This window comes from Molothrus aeneus, chromosome 1 (genome assembly GCF_037042795.1).
Source record: "Molothrus aeneus isolate 106 chromosome 1, BPBGC_Maene_1.0, whole genome shotgun sequence".
In the NCBI taxonomy this organism is placed as follows: Eukaryota; Metazoa; Chordata; class Aves; order Passeriformes; family Icteridae; genus Molothrus; species Molothrus aeneus.
In genome coordinates, this window is record NC_089646.1 from 111,836,709 (window position 1) to 111,857,155 (window position 20,447).

Genomic DNA, 20,447 nt, shown 5'->3' on the forward strand with positions numbered 1-20,447 from the left:
TTATAGTTTTCAGGTAATGTAAAACAGGTTGTAATGGGATGAGATTTTCACTATACATATACAGATTGTATCATTGCTCTCGGGAGCTTAGTTGTTAATAGTAGTCCCAAGATATGTGAAAAGTCTCTATTTAGGCCTGCACGTCTGAGGAACGAGTCAGAGCTCTTCAGTTTTTGGTCTTGAAGTTGTTTATTAAATCTTATCCATAAAATTTTCTTTCTGCCCAGCTGAGGTTTGCTCAGCAGGGCAGCCAGCGGCACTCTGACTGCCCTCGCGGGGTGGTGTTGTTTTTTATTCTACAAACTACGTATAGCATATTTACAGTTACTTTCCAATCCCTATCACCTATGTCAGACAGTGAACTTCTATTCTAAACTAATCCCAAACTGCCAGCATCACAGCAGAAGATGGAGGTAGAGAAGAAGAAGGACTGGACATGCCCAAGTCCCTCCATCTTGTCCCCAAAACCCCCATTCTAAAAATCCCAATATCTACCTTTTCACCCAGTGATAAATTTATTATTACATTATTTAAACTTCTGTGACTTTCAGGTCTTCATACAAAGCTGGCAATTTGCTCCACAGGTCATAATCAAATCCACAGATGTTCTGGGCTGTGTGCCAGGGTCTCTGAGCCCCCCAGCAGGGGCCCCAGCAACTCCAGACACCCAGAGAGATGTACTGAGTTCTGACACATTGCTGCCTCAGGACAAGAGACGGAGATAAGACTTGTATGCAGTAGATGTCCACTTCCTAGAATAACTAATCTTAGCACTCTTATGAAAAGCTGCCATTTGGGCTTAGGTCCTGAGTATTTACAGGGCCTAATACAAATGGTGTTAGTTGAAGAGCACTCCATAACAGAAAGCAGTATAAAATTAGCCTTAATATTTCAGTGGGAAAGAACAAGCCAAAAAAATCCTGAAAACAGAGGTTTAATTTGAGGAAAAGGAGTTGCATACAAATGAGTTTATTAGCAAAAATACCCCCAAAATTAATACTCCAAAAAGGCCTGCAACCAGCCTTGAAGCTGTTTGAAAATACTGTATTGGAAGCCCAGGCAAATTGCTCAGAAAAAGAAAACATAATGACCCAGTAAAAGCCCTGTTTAGCTAAACAGAAAACTTAAATGCTACTGTATAGAAATTATTGACTTTAAAAAAACAGAAAAGTTGTCCAAATGAGGAGAGCAGCAAAACCACAACATATAATATGTACATAGGAACTTACAGAATGTGGATGTGACAGCCTGATCAGAGAGCGAGAAAACCAGATAAGTTTTCTCTGGGTTGACTTGTGAGACTTTAGGGAATTGCCGAGAAACAATGATAGCTTGTTATTATAAACAACCTGCAGGTCATGTTTTCCTATTCTGTTTTCCTGTTTTTCTCAAAGATTGTTTATAAGAAAGGTGGTTTTGTTAATTAGCCAATCAGGTGAAATGTATTGATTAATTGACCAATCTGGTCTGTCTGTATCAGAACAATCTATAAAGAGAGAGACTTTTGAAGTAAAGTGAGATGCTGTGCAAGCCAGCCTTCTAGTGAGTCTGTGTCATTTCTTACTCAACAGTGACAACTGAAAACATAAATGAGTTTGTGAAGACACTCAAATGGGTAATAAAAGGTGTTTAAATAGCTCAGAAGCTGAAAGACAGCTCATGAAACAACTGGACCATCTGACAACAAAGTGTGTGAAAGTGGCAGCTGAAGATAAGGTCACAGCAGAGAATATGAGATTTATTTTCTGTGATTTTTTTTTTTTTACTGTTAAAGATGTTGGGAAGTTTCCAACATGCACTGCATTTTTTGGTAGCAGATTGGTAGGGTAGCTGTACCAATTTGAGCTAAGTATACAGGAAGAATTTGACTACATAGAGTAAGTTAGATGGACAGTAAGTCACCAGGATTAGTAGCCATTCACCCTAGAGCTGTGAAGGAACTCAAATGTGAAATTGCAGAGCTGCTAGCCAAAGTGTGTCACCTATCATTACAAGGAGTCACTGAGTCAGGGGCCTGGATTATCACCATTGTAAGCCCCAGTCACACACAGGGCTCCAAAGGGGTTGACTGAGTCAGTCTTTTTTCTGTGGTTAAAGTGGAAGAGCCAACATAAAAGTATGAGATTAATGAGCACATAGATAAATACAGACTATAAAGAAAGAATCAGCATGGCCTCTGGGATGGGAAATCTTGCCTTGCCAGCTTGTTCTCAGTACGTGCTACATGGATGCAACTGTCAGGAAGGGAGGCAGTGTTTCCCTGACCTGAAAAAATCCAGGTCATGGGAAAAAGGCACAGGCTGTTGAAGAAATAGCAGAAAATGTTCAGGACTGACAGGATCACAATGAATTTATTTTGCCTGAAGTCAAGGACCCACAGCAGACCTGCCCACCTTCATACCTGCTCTGACAACCCTCCCTCCCTTTTGTTCCAGTCAGGAACTGGGGAGGGATTGTTTGCAGAGGTGTAGATGCCCAGGTAGAGCAGCATGCCTGTATCCTGCTAGATGTTGAGTATGAGAATGAACTCACTTGTTCTGAGCCACTGGGTCAGATTTCTTGACTTGCTCACCCAGTGAAAGACACCATCAAGTCGGTGACTTAACAAACTTTAACTTCCATCGATTCATCTGTGTTTTCACACAGCTTCAAAAGCATGAATCTTCTCCCATTAGGGAAGAAAAAGACAGCAGGTCAAGAGGCAGCCTTGAAACTCTCCCTAATGAAAGTCAACAGTCTTGTTCCAAGATCCTGAAGAACTTAAACAAGACTTCTGCTCTAGTTCATAAAGCATCAAGTGACTTCGATAAAGCAGGGACTAATAGCAATATACAGGGATCCCTATAACATATTTATGTTCCATGTCAAGTGCTTTCTTCTTGTTGAGTATCTGACCAGATAGAGTACCTTTGATAATCCTGTCACAGAATCATATAGGCCTGATCTGACTGAATCACATCTTCCAGCAGAAACACCAGTTGCAGAAGATAGACTTCAGTAGAGTCTTGTGCTGTGGAGAGAACCTGGGAATTTATACCTCAGTTCTCCAACAACAGGACCACTGTAAACCCTCCTTCACAGTAAAGTGTAGGGTATCCTACACTTTGGGAATTCCTGCCATTCGTGATCCAGACCAAAGTTGTTTTAGAAGACATCCAGGTCAAACTTGTCGCAGAGCACATAACAAAATTCTGCAGACAGTCTCTCTGATCATGGAGTAAAGCAACAAAGAGTTTCTGAGAACATGGCCACAGTTCATGCCAGCTCCAGCTGGCCCTGGTTCTTCTCACTGGCCTTTGGGAGCGCCTTCTACAGGTTGTGATAACCAACACAAATAATGGTATCTGTAGAGGAGAAGCCCACACTAAAGATCAGTCCTTTTTCATTCATCTGCTCTAAATCCATAAAAGCGGGTGTGTCCTCTGCCAAGAAGTAACAATGTGTTCCTTGGCATGCCTCTTCTTTGAAGTGTAAGAGTGCCTGCCAAGATCTTTGTCTCAGAAGTAATGGGTAACTGAGCATATGGCAGTACCCTACACCCAGATGTATTGCAGGGTCCAGAATTTTTTCCACTTCTCCTGATGTTCACTGAAGGGATATGGATTGTTGCAAAGTGAAGACAGGCACCTCTCTAGTTCTCCAAATCCTTGCTCAACTATTTTATCGCTGTGTCCTTCTGCTGAGGGAATCTTCTCGTTATTCATCTATGGCTGCAGCAAAAGAGCTTGGCATTTTCCTCCCCTATACTTCTGCATCTCTAGGTTCAAGTGACTTGGAAGACATCCCCACATTCCCAAGGAGCTTCTCCACTTACCGCAGTCCCTGAAACTTGTGGGGGTTTTTGTTTTGTTTTTGTGATATCAGTTCTCTGTCATCTTTTTGGGCAGGCAGTTGCCTAACAGTCAACATATGTTTGTCTGTTTTGAACAATGTGATGCAGTGAGACAGATTCCTCAGTAATCCAGTCCTCTAGTTAACTGTGCCATTGGATGAAATGAGCCTTGATATTATCCAGTTATTTAAAATGCCTATTAATTTCAGTCAGATAAAGTAAATTCAAATGAGAGCATTTATTTATATCATCCACAATTGGCAGTATCATGAAAAGTAATTATGAAACACAAGAATAAATATAGCAAAAACCCCAAATGCATTAATCTATTACAGTGTAGTTAAATTTAAAATATCTCTCACTCTATCTTTTCTTGTCTTCTTTGACTTTTTTCTTTTTTCCTCCCTTTCCTCCCTTCAAGTGAAACATCCTCATTTTGAAAAGACCTCCCTATTAGTTCTTAACTTCCATTAACTAATGAGAAAACTCTTCCCACTTTGCCTAGCAAGATGATGTTCTATGAAATGCATGTGCAAACTGAAAGTCTGCTGAGAAAAAAAATCAAACTTTTCCCCCTTGAACCAATATTCAGTTGTGTGAATGGGCATTGCAGGCTCATCTCCAGCTTGTCCTCCACCAAAATCCCCAAGTCTTTCCCAATAGGACTTGTTTCAATTTGCTCATTCCCCAGCCTGTATTGATACTGGGGATTGCCCCCACCCACATGCAGGACCTTGGAGTTGGTCTTGGCTTTGTTGAACCTCATGACCTTCCCATTGACCCAGTTCTTGAGCATGTCCACATCCCTCTGGATGGCAGCATGTCCATCAGATATGTCAACTATGCCACTAAGCATGGTTCAGAAGTCACTATGTTTCCGCAAATTGGGCCCATTTCTGAAAGTCAGTGCCAGCAGACACATAAGAAGCATAATTGAGCAATCACTTGTCTTTTCAAAAACTGATTTTGAAATCATTTGATTTTAAAAGAATAAGAATTAATTGGATACTGATGCCTTTCCGGGACATAGAGCACATAAGTGACAAAAAAGTATTCAAAAGAATTAAATTTTCCTGGGTATCCATTTTGACTCCCACTAGCATCTGCTGTGTGGACATGCTGAACTCTGCCAGGGGCAGAGATTCTGGGACAAGCTACACAATTCTCATGAATCATCCATAAAAGTAATTGTTAGGAGAAAGACCCTATAAAATGGGATTTCAAAACAATGAAATTAAAATAAATTAAAATTGAATAAATGTACTGTGAGAGAACAAACTTATCCTTGAGACTATTAGAATTTAAGGGTCTCTTTTTAAATTATAAATATAATAGCATGACAGGAGGAGGTGATACTGCAAAATGAAGCTTGAAGAATACCGTATGCAGACAATCAAAAAGAATGAGTTCACCAGCATCATCTTCCTGACTTTGTACACAGTCTTGATCTTATAAAATTCCATAAGGGGGCATAAAATTTTGTAAGTTCTGTTTCAGTGGGATTCTTATTAAATTGCCAGTTAATCACGAACAGCACAGAAACAAGTGAAAGTGAATATAATTGTTTTATGTACACAATAGGCTGGGAATCCACATACTCCAAGGAATGAGCTAGGGATGGCTCTGAAGGGTTGGCAGCAACACAAATATAAAAGTACCAAGGAAGGAGATACAGAGATATACAGGTGGCTAAATCAGAGGTTAGAGATATGCACAAATCTAAGCATTTCTTAATTGTAATAGGAGATAAGTAAAACTGCTGGAAAGAATTCAAGAAGAAAAGTCTCTTTAGATAACATCCCAGTTTGGCTGAGCGGACTTCTTTGTTGAACTGATGAAATGGAGGTGTTTTAGAACTGCTACCAAAATTCCTCACCAGTCTTCTAGGAGGGAAAAAAAAAAGAGTTTGTAAATGCAGATGAAGAAAGAACAGGAAATACATTCAGAAGCTGTCATTTACTTTGTTGCCTGGAGACACTGTGAATCATCAGAAAACTTGGAGATAGGCTTACGGGGGTAGTACACTGTAAAGCACTTGTCCTTTATTCATGTTCATAACTTACATAAGTGGGTGCCTTTAAATTCTTTTTCTAGTATAGTTATTTAAAGATTTAGCTGCAGCTGGAAATAAGATGCAACTGTCTTAATGAAGTTCCCTTTCAGCATGGATTTAGAATATGAATAGCTTCAGAATTTACACAGCTTTGCAGGGTTCTACTGTTAATTTCTATGTTACTCAGGATTATGAGCATTAAGCATTTAGTTTGTAATTAATGTGAACTATTCTCAAGTGAGTTACAATTATTCCTCTAAAAATTTTGGTGGCTACTCTCCAATAATGAATGCATTAAAGTTCTTAGGCAATAAAAACCCTTAATGTAAACAAATGGTAATTATTCTAATCATTTATATGGCTATAGCAGCATTGCTTCCACACAACTTTTAACAACATTGCAAATTTCGTTACATTGGCAATGGAAACAGACTCCCACTATGATGTCTGCTTTGTTGGCCTTCCCCTTGATTCTTACCCATAAACACTTGATGCTATTGTCACCATGATCAGGCTCTGGACAATTGAAACCTTCATGAATATACAGGGATACCCCACTGCCTCTCCTTCCTTGCCTATCCCTGCTGAAGACTTTTTAGCCAATGATTTAGTCATTAGTTTATAGCCAGTTTATAGTGAGTGATTTCTAACTTTTGTGATACAAATAATGATCTCATCATCTTCCTCTTCATCTTCAAGTGCCCTACATCACACTGATAAGCAGAACAAAGGCTGTATATCCACAGAATCTTGCTGGGTTTTTTTGTAGAAATCTGTGGAAATCACAACAATGCATAAATGCTAAGTCAACATATTTTTGGGAGAAAAATGTTCTTCAGGTTCTTCAAATTCTTTTGAAGCTGCTTTAGTAACTCAGATTGAGAATCAATAAAGGTTTATTTCTGAGTAGTAGGTCAGTTGGAGTTGGATATTTCAGGTCAGCCATCTGCCCAGTATGACAAAGGAAAATGCTTTGAGCAGCACTCATATATCTTTTTGCCACTGCCAAGCCTGTAAGACCAGATTTGTGTTTACAGCCAGGTCAATTGATATGAAGAAGTGCAGAGTAAAATTTATGCCTTGAGGGCAACTATATTATATTTTATCCACCCTGAAGAAAGGAAAAATAAAGGAGGACGATATAAAATGAATGCCCAGTTTTAATGGAGCACTGCTACAGGTGCCCAACTCATACACTTTGTAAGTTACTTTACACAGTTCAGCTGATCAACCTGCATATTACTGACAAATGAGTTTGTCAGTAATGTCAGGACCATGGCTCACATTTTGAGTTGGGGGTGCTCTCACTTGGTAGATCTTACTGGCTAAGAGAAAATAATAAATATATTATTCTTAGAATGGTTGTCAAAATATCAATTTTCATTCATTTAACCAAAAAACTTAATTTATATGTTAATTTTAAACATCAGTTCAAGGAAGCAAACCTTGGAATGAAAAACACATGCCACAGAGTCACTACCATTTCATGCTTTATGTGTCTTTCTTAGAATTAAAAATTGGAAACTAGATGCAGTCTTGATTATTACTATCCTCAAAAAGGAGCAGGAAGGTGTTAGGGGTAGAACCAAGGCAGGGAGCCCTGAAACTGCGCCTGATACTCCTATTCACCCATCATGTGATAGCATTGATAAATTATTTAATATCTCCTGCTTTTATTTGGCATTATGTCTTCATGGAGTGATATCCTGTAGCAGTGCATTCTGCTCTGGCTGAATATGTTTAATTTCCCTTGCTGCCATGGAAGATAATAGAAAAATAAGCTGCCAGGGTTCAACCTCCTGCCAGTTTTGATAGACTTTAGGGAAAAAATAGCAGAATTTAATCTTAAAAACTTTCATTATTTTATTTGATCATGATGTAAGCTGAAACAATTTATCCATCTAAGAGTTTATTTTAATGTAATGCTAGTTATGCTTCACCAAAATCCCCTTAAATCTTACCCGGATCTTAGAATGTAGTCAGTGTTTTGATATTGTTACAAGATTTTAAAACTTTGATCAGGAGAGCTAGAAGTATTTTGAGAAACAATAGCTGAATGCCAGCCCTAGATCAACATGAGACATTCGTAGCCAGGAAAGAAGGGTAGCAAGGAGGAAAAAGCTAAGACAGTTGGAGACACTTTTAAAGAAATTTGGTAGATTTGGCTTCTGCTTTTCATTTAAAAAACTCATAATTTTAAGACTTTGCATTAGCAAATCCCTCAAGGCTTTTAAATTGTTGCATCCAAGAGTTTAATTCATAAGAATACAGGTGAAGCAAAATAAAAGATAACAATGTGTTTCTATGTCATTAGAAGTGTGCGTACTGTGCTTTGAAAATACATAGCAGTTTTGTACATACTAAAGTCCAAAAATCTCAGCTATTTTACAATGGAGTTGAAAATAAAAAAAAAAAAGTGAAAGCAAATCTTCTCGTTATGAATAATTAAATAAATGTAAGTCCAGAAATATTTGACTTGTCTTGTAATGGAAAGTCAAAAGTTCAGCTTTATTTTATTTTCTTTAACTGCCATTTCTGCCAGTTAGAATTTCTGATGGTTTCAGTCTCTCAGCTTTTCTTCCTCCTTCTTCGCCAGCTCTTGGAATGAATGAATAGGTTTGGGTAAGAGCCTTGTGGATTAGAGAAGGCTGAAAACAGTGTGTTTCAGCTTGGAGAAAAGTATCAATGTGAGAAACAGAACTGTAGAAACACAGACTTGTTTTATGCACTTTTTTGCACTTAAGTATCAGCAGTAACTCTTCCCACACCCCCTCCTATTTTTTAAAATACTGCTTATTGGCATCTATTTTTTGGAAAGAAAATGCTTTCCTAAACTTCTAGTCTCTTTGTGTTTTTCTCTTAGATACATACCTCATAGACTTCTGCAATGGTAAGCAGTTACAGAAATCTATTCATTTTGGCTTTAAATATACAGAAAAGATGAAGCCTGACCACTTGGGGTCTTCAGTCCACTAGGAAAGGGACATCAGTTACTTAAATAGCTATGACAGGAGCTATTAAGTAGTCTGGTTCATAAAATCATAGAGCAAAAGGCTATGCCCTGTCTTTTCAATTGCCAAGCAAACCTGACAGAATTCACAGAATGTGACAGAACAATTATTAATCCACTATTAATACATTTTTATAATGTAATTCTTATTAGGATGAAAGTTTTGAAGATAAAATGTAAGGATGAGAGAAGTCTACATATTTCACCTAGTAGGTATTAATTATCCTCCAACTGTATAGATTCCTGGCATTTACAGAGACAAATTCCGGATTTTTTTTTGTTCCAATCTGTTTAATGTATGTAAATCTTGGATCTAAGCTCAAGGTTTTTAATGGCTCATTTGACTTGCCTCTTAAGTAAGAATAAGAGACAATGTACAGGGTTGGATTGGCTATTTTTTCCCCCTCAGACTTATGTAAGTTTCTGAGCATTTTCATTAACTGTATCATCATCCAGTCTCAAGAATATAAACACCCTTAATAATAAACAACAATCCTTAAATAATGTATTTTCCACATGTATAAATCATGGAACATTTCTCAGTATAAGAAGATGATGCTCATGCCTCTAGAATCTAAACTCTTTCACAGCTTTCCTAACTCACCAACCTACTTTCATTTATCCTTTTACAGTAACCGCACACACAGAGCAGAAAATGATGTCATTGTGCTGTTCACTCAGTGTGTGTGCTACAGTCTCTGTTGGTTTAACTTTCTACCTCTCAGAGTCTGTGTACTCTTCCTGTTTTGTAAACTGGTTGTCACAGTAGACTTCTTTCTGTGTCAGGTCTTAGGCTTTATTATAGTTTTCAATACCATTAATAACTGACTAACAAGATCTCTACCATAGACCATTAAAATCTGTTAACGTGTATGTGCAAAATCTTGAGTGAAGACAGTCACAAGTCACATGAAATTACCATTTTATCACTCTCAAAGGCAAAAATCTTCCTTTTGTGTACCAGCTAAAGTTCTTAGTGTATCACTGACTCCATGAAACATTGATATTAATATAAAAAACTTGAAATTACAATGATTTCATCTTCACCATAGGAATAGAACCAAAATTATTCTTAAAACACTAAGATAATGACACAAATTGGATGTGTAGCAGCCAGATGACCATTAATCTTTTTCTGAACAGTTTAGAATTTTCAATTTAGGTGTCCAAGTCTGGGTTTTGTAGCTTTTCCCCTGAGATCAGAAGCTAAATTTTCACTCCTATGAATATGTATGAAGATTCTTCAGCATTTAGCTCCTGTGTGTGTGAAATAGCTGACTGTTTTGTGAGTTAGTCCTTGGAAAAAAATAAAAATAATAATTTTTGCTCAATATGTTTGCAAGTAAAAGCTTTTTCTTCTTTACCAGCATTTTTTCTTCTCTGCATAGATAACATTTGAAGTATAATTTTTTTTCTTAGGACATTAATTGTATTTTTTGTTCTTATTGGGATATCTGAGAAAAGTATGAACATTCCTTTGGTTTTGCCTAGAAATCAATATGATCTTGAAATGTTATTAATTTCGTTTTCTGCTGCCATTTTTGTAATTGTGATTCAGCACTCTTAAAGAAAAAAAAAATACAACTAAAGGAACATTGGCCAGCTGTATAATATATTCTGAGCAGAATTTTCCTGTAACAAAAAATTCTGAAAAAATCCAATAGCTTTAATTACTACAGAAAATGGTGCAACAATTTCTCTCTGCAGAATTCAGCCTGGGCCAGCCATCATTTTCAGATCTCTTTTTGTGTTTAGGCAGTTGTACACTCACATCTGTGTTTAACAGGCAAAGGCAAACCAGAACAGAACTATGCAAATGACAAGTGTTTTTCCTGTGTCCACTCAGTTTCCTAAGTGCAAACCTAACCTTAAGTGGAGCAGTAAAATCAGGATTTTGCTGAGGCTCAAGGTGCCCAAGGAGCAAGGTGTGGAGGGAGCAATGATGGGGCAGTGCTGTGCTCCCCTTGAGTAGCTGCCTTTTGTAGTTGCAGTGTCCATGGAGCTCTGGGTTTTGTGGTTTTTTCAAGCCTAACCCTAAGTGCAACCTAAACCCTAAACAGAGCAGTAAAATCAGGCTATTGCTGAGACTGATGTGCCCACCATAAGGATGATGCTGTCTTGGTTTGAAAGACAGATGTCTGCCAAGGAAGGCGGGAACTTCCCTTGGAATGGAAAATGTGACCCCCTTCCCTCCAGATTTTTATAATTGTGAAATTACGTGGCTTTCAGGCAAAGATATGGGAAAAGGATTGACAGTTCTTTACTAACATTTATATGAATAACAAGACAGAGAAACAACAACAAAAGCAGTAACAACAAACAAAACTAGCAGAAAACAGATGGGCTAGGTGGGGATCACTCCCTTGGTTAGCTCACTGGCAATGCCTGGTCCCAGGGTCAGGGGCAGTGGTCCCAGCAGGGGACTGTGGGCTCCAGGCAAAGCAAGAACTGGCTCTCAGCTCCCAAGCAGCAGAGCAGGAGAGAAGCAAGCTGACAAGCCCTAGCCACAGTCTCGAGGGAAAAAGAGAAAGAAATGGGCAAAAGCCACAGGGCAAGAAGACAACCAGTAGGAGAGCTGTGCTGCAATGGCTGCTGAGTTGCTCACCCCATCCAAAGGAAGCAGCAGCCCCTGGCCCCCAACACTTTCAGCATCCTGGGCAGCCCCTCACCTATGGTGATACTCCAACAGCCGGGGGAGGCAACGACCATTCCGTAAATTAAAAAAAACCAACATTCCCCCTTCCCCCCTGCCCCAAAATGGATATGACATATAAACCATCCCAAAGAAGTTACAAGAAGCAAGATGCTGAGGGAGCAATGCTGTTCTCTGTCCCTGGAGCTCTAGGCTTTAAGGTTTTGTACAGCCTAACCCTAAGTGTGACCCGAACCCTAAGGTGGGGAAATAAAATCAGGCTTTTTCTGAGATTGGGGTAGTAAGCCTATGGCTGGTGCCAAGAAGCAAGATTCTGAGGGAGCAATGTTGGGACAGTGCTGTGATCCCCTTGCATGCCTTTTGTCGATGCAGTTTCCCAGGAGCTCTAGCTTTTGTGGGTTTCTAAGCTTAACCTAAGCATAACCCTAATCGTTATCAATTAAGAAAATCAGATGATTGTTGAGGCAGAGGTACATAGCCCATGTTTGATGCCAAGGAGCAAGGCATAGAGAGAGAAATGTTGGGGCAGTGCCTTGCTGCCTTTGGCATGACTTTCACAGCTGCAGTGTGCCTGGAGCTCTGGGCTTTGTGGTGTCCTAAACCCTAAACCAAAGCATATGCCTAATCCTAAGCAGAGCAATAGAAGCAGTTTTTTGACTAGCCCAAGGGTTGTGCCAAGAAGAATGATCTGGTGGGAGAAATGTTTTGCTATAGAAGTATTGTTTTTATTAAATTAAACTGAGAGAAACCTGCCAAAATGATACTCATTGATATCTCAAAATCAGGGAAGAAGTCAAGCAAAGAAACAAGAAGAGAAACTGAAGAAATGAAATGCTAAAAAACCAAGAAAATTCTGAACAGAAACGAAAACAATAAAAGTGAACGGGATAACATAAAGAGCAGGGAAATGGACCGAAGCTTGTCCAGTTGATCCTCATTGAAATCTTTAAATTAGAGAACAAGGTGTAACAAATACTCTGGACAGGACATAGGAAAAATAAAATGCAACTTAAAGAAAATAATAAAATTTGGAAATGGAATGACTACCATGAAATGGACAGAGATGAAGTGACGTGCAGTGAAAAGGACCAAAACTCACCAAAATTACTTGCATTGAAATCACAAAATCAGCAAAGAAAGATAAACAATGAGATAGGAGAAGAAGTTGAAGAAATGAAATGTTAAAAAAAAAGAGAAAATTCTGAACCAAAGTGAAAACCATAAAATCTCATGGAATGACATGAAGTACATGGAAATTGGACCAAATTTTGCCCAACTGATCGTCGTTGAAATCAAAAGATTTCATTTCCTTTCCTGAAAAGAAAATTCTTCCTTTCAGGAAAGGATAAGAAGTCTTGAAATCAGAGAACAAAGTCTAACAAACACTCTGGGCAGGAGATATAAATAAAATATATTATAAATAAATATATATATAAAACTATATATTTATATTATATAAATATAAAATAAATACAATAAAAAGGCAAATAAAATGCAACTGAAAAAACCCAGAGAATTTGGAAATTGAGTGACTACCACAAAATGGTAGACACATTGAAACAGAAAAGTCAGGGAAGGAAGATAAACAAGAGACAGGAGAAGAAATTGAAGATATGAAATGCTAAAAGGAAAAGAGAAAATTCTGAAAATGCTAAAAGGAAAAGAGAAAATTCTGAACCAAAGGAAAACCAATAAAAGTGAATGGGATTACATAAAGTGCAGGGGAATGAACCAAAGCTTGCTCAATTGATCCCCACTGAAATCTTGAAATCCAAGAATGAAGTGTAACAAGCAGTTCGGACAGGAGATAGGAAGAAATAATAATGCAACTGAAAACAAATAGAAAATTTGGAAATGGAGTGACCATCATGAAATGGTCTGAGATGATATGAGGTATCCTCATAAGGATCGAACCTTGCCAGATTTATACTCATTGAAATGCTGAAATCAGTGAATGTAATTAAATGAATGGCCAAATGGAGAGATTGATTAAACAAAACACTGAAAATAGAAGAGAAAGTTCTGAACTGGAACTAAAACCAATAAAATGGCATGGGATGATAAGAAGAGCAGGGAAATGGACCAAACCTTGCTGAATTGCTACTCTTCAAAATCTCAAAGATATTGAAAAAGTCAAAGTAACTTACTAGGGTAGACTTCTAATAAAATAAAATCCAATTTAAAATAAAAGAAATTATGTAGTTGCAATTAAATGTAATGCGATGATGTGAAGTTCTCCCCTTTAAATGCCTTTTGTGATGGCAACAACCCTGAGGTCTAGACTTTATGATTTTCTCAAGTCTAACCTCAAGCATAAGCCTTAAACTAGGCAGAGCAGTAAAAGCAGCAATTTTCTGAGGTGCAAAGCACAGGAGTGGTGCAAAGAAGAAAGGTGTGGAGGGAGCAATGCTGGGGCAGTTCCATTGGCACTGCAAGTGCTCCCCTTGGCATGGCCTTTACAGCTGCAGTGTGCCTGGAGCTCTGGGCTTTGGGGTTTTCTCAATCTTAACCTTAAGTGTAACCTTAACCCTGACCCAAGAACTAAATAGAGTATTTGGCTGACACTGGTGCAAAGCAGAAAGGTGTGGAGGGAACAATGTTGAGGCAGTGCCATGTTCCCCTTTGCAATTCTTTTGCATGTGTTACAGTGTGCCTGGAGCTCTGGGCTTTATGGTTTTCTGAACCCTTACCCTAAGTGGGGACCTAACCCTAAGGGGAGCAGTAAAGTCAGGCTTTTTCTAAGGCAGTTGTACGTGGCCTGTGGTTGGAGATTTTGAAGACGAAATTTTCTGATGGAGCAATATCGGGCCACTGCCATCCTTCACTTGGCATTCCTTTTGTAGTTGCAGTTTCCCTGGGACCCTTGGTTTTGTGGTTTATTCAAGCCTAAGCTTAAGGAGACCAGAAAAATAAGCAATTAGAAAAAGCACCTCAACATTAGTGAAACTCTGGTTCACAGAGAAGTGCATTATACAGAGAAGTGCATTATTGGTGAAACCATGGAGTAATTAATCTCTTTTCCAAGGACATGTGTCCAAATTCATGGTTCTCCACAGAAGGTAAGACACTTGAACATAGAATGTTTGAACAACAAGTTTTCTTAAAACCCAAGCCCCCAGAAATAAGACTGGAGATGGTTGACACAGTAAACCAAAGGACATTCTGGCACAATATATTAAGTGACTGTCATTGGACTGTGCAGAATATTTTGCCAAAAATTCAAGACTGCCATTTAGAAACCTGCCATAGATCTGACTGTCAACCAGAAGAAAAGCAAAATTTAGTCCCTCAGTTTTAGTTTTGTACCATGCAGGCTGGGAGAAATAATACATCAAAGACTCAAAAGAGACAGCTAAGAAACAGTGTGATCTTTCATCTGGAAGCCATCAGACTATTCTGAGATGTTGTATTGCATTTGGAATAATTCCTCACTCTAGCACAGAAAGATCGATAATCTAGAACCAACTCAGTATATGAGAAGGAGAGGAATGATATAAACACAAAGCACATTTCTGCTTAGCAAGGACAAACAAAAAACTTAAGAAAAAGAAAGGCTTCAGTTAATGGTATTTCTAATTCTAAATTTCCTACTCAGATACATTAGAGTGGGACTGGTTGCTGATCAGATACAGTAATATCAGCAGGAGTTACAGCTACTGCATAATACAGAGGACTTGGACAGTGACCTACAATGCTACTTCATCACCTGGGTTGAATCATCTCAGCCAACATTAGCCACCTAAAAATTAGCAACCTAATCTATGCTAGTGATGTGGATTCCTTCAATGGAGATAAATGAACCTCTTCAGTGCTACTATTCTCATCCCTGGGTAGGTATTCATAGTGCATAAGATGAATTGTCCTTTGGAGATGCCTCACTCTCCATGAATTTATCTACATTATTATGATAGATCAGGTACCTACATGTTAGGTGGGTAAAGTTGGATATGATAAAATTCATGCTTATGCATTTGATAGTAATGGCATCTCTTCTGTTATTAGCACAAATCCATGCGGGCATATCTTACTGTCTTACTAAAAGATACCTTGGGAACCAAGGCAGAGAAATTTGTGAGGAACAATTTTGCCTGAGAAGAAGACTGATTTGCTCCAGAGAAGAAGTTAAGCAGCCACTTATACAAAAATTTCTCCATATCTACAGCGAGTCACAGCAGTTACAAAAGAATGGGAGTTATAAAAGAGCAGTTTATAAAAGAATCTACCATCTGTGAGGTTTAATAACATCAAAAGATCTTCTATGCAAAAAGTTATCCTATAAAAGCATAATGTAGAATTCTAGCAATATCTAGGGAAGCACATCTTATTATTAATGTTCTTTTTTCTCCTCTCTCAAAAAAATAGGCACTCAAAATTCTTAGAACAGTATTTTATTCCTGTGTGACATGAACTGTAATTCTTCATTTGATTAACAATTCTAACTTATCTTTTGCAATAATAATTTATACACAGTAAATTAAATAGCATGAAAGTGTCCACTTTGAACGAATATGAAATACCAGTTTTTCCCAGTTGCATGTGGTGTTAAAAATTGATTTTTTTTCCCTCTCCAACAATTTAGAAATGTTTCTTCATAAGTGGTGGTGTTTACTCTGTGCACTTACATGCACATTGGACATAGGGGACTGAATCCCTTTAATTTAAAATATAAAGCAGCAGATTAGTTGTTAAGAAAGGTGTTTAAGTCAATACTGATATGAGAGAATAAGAAAATGTAGTGATAGAACACATTGCATGAAGCCAAAACAATAAGAAAGCTGTGGATATTGGTTTTTTTTGCAGAGTAAAAGAAAGAAGATAACATTCAATAAAATCATATCTGAAGCTTCTTTTAAGCACTTAAGAAAAACTGGCATAGGGAATGGTACGTAGTAATAAAATGTAGGGCACTCAAAGTAATTTTAAAATGAGTGACCATTACACACATTTTAAAGATATGCAGCTTCAATCAAATTCTATGTCAGTATGGCATAGAATAAAAAAAAAATTTTGCAGCATTTTTTTAGTGTCATTTAAAGATATCTTGAAAATTCTATTGTCATTGAAAGTTCATTTGAAATGTTCTTTTCCTCTCCATTACCTACTCCATGGTGTTTTGACAGATCTTATATGCTTAGCTGTAGTACTGATTAAAACAAAACTATAATTTTGTAAAGTAATAAGATAAGCAAATACTATTCAGATTAAAGGGAAAAAAGCAGTGCTAAGGGTGAGAGAAGATTAAATTTATTTCAAAGAACATATTTTATAGTGCACAATTTTAATCAAAAATCTAGCACTTTTATGGAATTTATTCCTCTTTTTTATGCATTTTAAGAGAATTCCTTGCAATCTGCATTAGGAGCTTTTGGGTTTTGCTTTCTCTTATAATACCATTGAATTTGTTCATATTTCTAGAAAAGCATTTTTAATAATGAAAAGGGTAATTTGGACAATAACACCATAATTTTTAAAGTGATCTTACAATTTAACTTTGAATTCTGAATCCACAGTCCTGAAGTTATTTTGAATAACATTATGAGGTCAAGCATCATTTGGGAAACATCTGCTTCAGGGAATTAATTTAAACTGGAAAAAGAAATACTATGATTAGTGTTTTTATTTTGCAAGTTTACTTTTGATGAACATATGTATATAACAGGCATAGTTTTAAAAAGGTTTCTACATAGACAAGCTGTTAAAGGACAGAAGACAATAGGCTGACAATATTTTAATAGATTCATAGAATCATGCAGGTTAGAAAAGACTTTAAAGTTCATCAAGTGCAACCATTAACACAGCACTGCCAAGTCCACCCCTAAGCCATGTCCGCAGGTGGCGCATCTGCACATCTTTTAAACACCTCCACTTCTCTGGGTAGGTTGTTCCAATTTTGGTTCCTAATAACTGGGCAAAAGAATACTCACTATAAGACATTTGTTCCTCATCTGGCATGACCCTGAAGCATTTTCAGAACTGAGACTCATTAGTCATTAATCTCATCTGCAGGTTATTAAGTATCACAGTTACCAGAAATCATGGTGATCAAAACATTTTTGAATGAGGAGAGGAGAGAGCAGGAGAGGATTTTTGAACTGCTATGCTTGGCAATAACTTAAAAGTCCTAAAAATATATTTAGCTCTTGGAACAAACTTTTTTGGTAAACTTGGAAAATGTGTTGCCTGTCTGTCCTAAAAGTATAATGAAAAATAATAGTAGTTATGTCTAGAAAACTTGGCAGCTGTGGCTGTCCTTAAAGGTATGAACACCTTACCCCAAAGGTAACAGTTTTACATCAGTCATGGGTCAGGGGTAGGCTCTGATGAAACATGTAATTTTAAGTTTTGAGTCCTGGTTCAAAAGAACACTTTAATTTACAACAGTACTTAAATTTTTGCACTTGCCTGACAATTCATTCTTAGCTGGACTGAAGGAAATTAAGTGATAGACTGTTAAGAAAACACAGAAAAGATACTTATTTTAACAGCTTTTTAAATTACAATTACTTGATATTTAATTCCACACTATCCCATCCAAAACCTGATGCTTCAGGAGACTTTATGCTGCTAATAGATTTTTCAACTCCAAATGTATCTTTGAGATTTTAATAAACATTTACAAGTGATAGGTTTGTGACTTGATGCAGAACATGCAGCATTCAGCACTCTAATGAGCTTAAATGATTGGCTGAAAATCTGGGAATAATTGAACATTTAAATGTCTAAAATAAATGTCCTCTGAGGGGACTTTTCCACTAAAGGTTTTTGACAGAGTAGTAGAAGAGTAGTTCTTTATTTGTTATTTTGTGTACACCCACACAGTTCTCAAACTGAAGTTTAATTCTCTTGCACAAATTGACTGCTTTTTATGAGGTAATGTACTAGATGTAATTACCATCACAGGAGCTTTGTTTAGAGTATTGCAATTTTTTAAATGCCATCCTGTTCATCATTTAAGCAGACAGTTAAAATACATATTTATATAATCATTAATATCTAGTTAAGCAAAAGACTTGTCTAGCTCTATTCTAGCTTGAAAACAAGGAAGCTCTAAGAAGATGCTTTTCTTTCCTTCTTGGTATCCCGCTATCCACAAATGGCTGCTTTCTTATTTTGCAGGATGTCACAGCTCTTCCTTTTTCCCATGAAAGTAATTTTTTTCCAGTAGTAACATATGATTATGACATACAGACATATATCTCATGGCACTCTGACTCCAAGTCCACAAACACCTGATTTCTCGAAGGATTATATGTGTAGGACAAAGGAAGGTTGAGGAGAGTAAGATTAACAACCACATTCGATTTCAGCAATTTACTTTCATGGGTTTATTCCTGTAAGAGAATTAGAAATCAGGTCCCATAGACACAGAATCTGGCATGCATTATGTGGAAATTTTCTGTTCTTTACCATTTAATTAGTTCAATGGAGCTGATAATTCAAATTAATTTCTTCTCTGGTTTTCTGAATAATCTGCTTCACCCATGGAGAGAAGAGATGATCTCTTTTTGCATCAATCCTGGAAATACTATTTGTTACTTTTAACTATGGATTTATTGCTAGATAGAGACACAAATTTGGAAGCCTTTCACATTTTGAAATTTCACCTCTGTTCTTCATTTCAGCCTGTCACCCAGTGAATTTATCAGTGTCATTTATGTCTTGTAGTTGTGAATTTTTATCAAAGCCTCAGGCATTGCCATAAAGAGTCCAATTAAAATATGTTCAATATATTTTGAAAATTTGACTTTGCTGCAGTTAAAAGCATGAATTACACTGACTCACATGAAGCATTTAATAATTTATGTTTTAAAAGGGGTTGTTGATGTACTCCATTAAGTTTGATGCTAATGAATTTAACAAAAAAAATCATTTTGAGGATAGGGCTTAAGTTTTCAAAGTTACCTCTAATTCTAGGTATATAAATTAAGTGGGAGTGACTAGACACTTAGGTTAGTCAAGAACTCACATCTCTGAGCTGCAGCTATTCCTTACTTATGATAATCAGGAAAAAACATCCGGAGGCATTTGCATAATCTAAGACTAACAATTGAACAAAACAACAGCAAAACCATAACATTAATATATGTTACAAAATCTGGGATGCAACCAAGACTCTGAAATATTGCTTAGAATGTTCTTTTTTTAGGATTTATACTGCATTATTGGGCATTAATGTAAATAATGAATAGATAGATAGATAAAATGATAGGGTACTTGAGGGTCTCATTTAAGCCTCCTTCCAATGAAAGATTGGAACAGATGATCTTTTGAGGTTCCATCCAACCTGGACCGTACAATAATTTAATGAGTAGTAGATTGCAAGAGGTAGCTACAAATTTCAGGAGACTCCATCCACATGAATGGTGGGCTGTACATCATCTGCTGGGTAATAGCATATAACTGGGGTCTAAAATAATGATATTATGAATACTATGTGTATAGCCACATTGGGAGAATCAAGTACTAAGGGCAATTTATGTTATTAAAGGTCCCTAATATTCTTATTTGCATTAATACAGGGTTGTTTGAATAGGAATAAGTATATATTCAACAGCCTCAGTGAGATATGTAAATAAAATCATACTTTTTGGAGGAAAATGATTTAATGGCCTGGATCCTGAAGATACATTATTCCAGTTAGAGTGAAATACGTGGAATAGAAAATCCTGCATAAAGAGTAAAACACTCTTTGAAAAATGAAGGTTTAAGTCTAATTGGGGTTCTTCAGGCTACTATGTATATCTTGCTCAGAAATAAAGGGAAGGAAAAGGAAAACCAAGGTATTCTTTATTAGTGGCTATAGTACCAGTATTATTATTAGTATTACTACTGATATAATTAGTACCTTAATTATCATACAATATATCATCACTATTATTAATATCATCATCATCATCGT

At 37.0% G+C, this 20,447-nt stretch overlaps 1 long non-coding RNA gene across 1 annotated transcript; it reads right to left on the minus strand.

Annotated features, from left to right (window-relative positions):
• Nucleotides 1–4,051: 4,051 nt before the first annotated feature.
• LOC136564773 (uncharacterized) lies at nt 4,052–18,626 on the minus strand. The gene is made up of 2 exons (XR_010784751.1): nt 17,031–18,626; nt 4,052–5,715 (listed from the first exon to the last, which is right to left on the minus strand). It is a non-coding gene; the product is annotated as an uncharacterized lncRNA (long non-coding RNA).
• Nucleotides 18,627–20,447: the final 1,821 nt, after the last annotated feature.